A 1211-nucleotide genomic window follows, 5' to 3' on the forward strand; every position below is an offset into this window, starting at 1 on the left:
ATATATATATATATATATATATATATATTATATATATATATATATATATATATATATATATATATATATATATATATATATATATATATATATATATATATATATATATATATATATAAATATATAAAATATATATATATATATATATATATATATATATATATATATATATATATATATATATATATATATATTATATATATATATATATATATATATATATATATATAAATATATATAAATATATATATATATATATATATATATATATATATATATATATATATATATATATATATATATATATATATATATATATATATATATATATATATATATATATATATATATATATATATATATATATATATATATATATGAGAGCTATATCTAAATCTGAACCGATTTGTATTAAATTTTGCAGACTAGAAGGGCGATGAAAAATATTTTTTTGCACAAATTTGTTGACGATCCGTTTGTAAAAAAGCGCAACGTGACCCCATTTGTCGAAATCGGGCGATACATATATATGGGAGCTATATCATTGCATCATGTTTTGGCAGATCTAACTTATTATACCCTGACCACTATGTGGTTTAGGGTATAAAAAGAGAAAATCGCTCAATTAGTGTGGGAAATAAATCCAAATATGTAAAATTGGAGCAATATTCTTATGTAAGAGCTACAAGTATGTATAAATACTATCGGCTAGTACATCAAAATTTGAAATTTGAGTAACATTGGTTAATAAATAAAAGTATTATGGCCAAATTTGGGAAAATAGAGCGATGCATATTTGTGTTAGCTATATGTCAATCTGAACCAATTTGCATAATATTTTGCAGGTTTGATTAATACCACAAAAGGTTACCTTGTGCACAATTTGAGTAAGATCAGTTAAGAAATGAGGACTCTATGGTCAAACATAAGGTTATTAGGGTCAAATTTTTCAAAATCGGGCGATACATATATGGGAGCTATATCTACATCTGAACCGATTTCGATGAAATTTTGCACATACAGTTAGTGCTATAGAAGATTACATTTGGCCAACTTTGAGTACTATCGGTTGATAAATAAGGGTTTTATAGCCAAGTTTAGAAAAATCGGGCGGTACACATATATGGGAGCTATAGCTAAATCTGAACCGATGTCCATGATTTTTTGAACATATAGTAAGTGCTATAGAAGATTACATTTAGTCAACTTTA

Source organism: Haematobia irritans, chromosome 4 (genome assembly GCF_050003625.1).
Source record: "Haematobia irritans isolate KBUSLIRL chromosome 4, ASM5000362v1, whole genome shotgun sequence".
Classification (NCBI taxonomy): Eukaryota; Metazoa; Arthropoda; class Insecta; order Diptera; family Muscidae; genus Haematobia; species Haematobia irritans.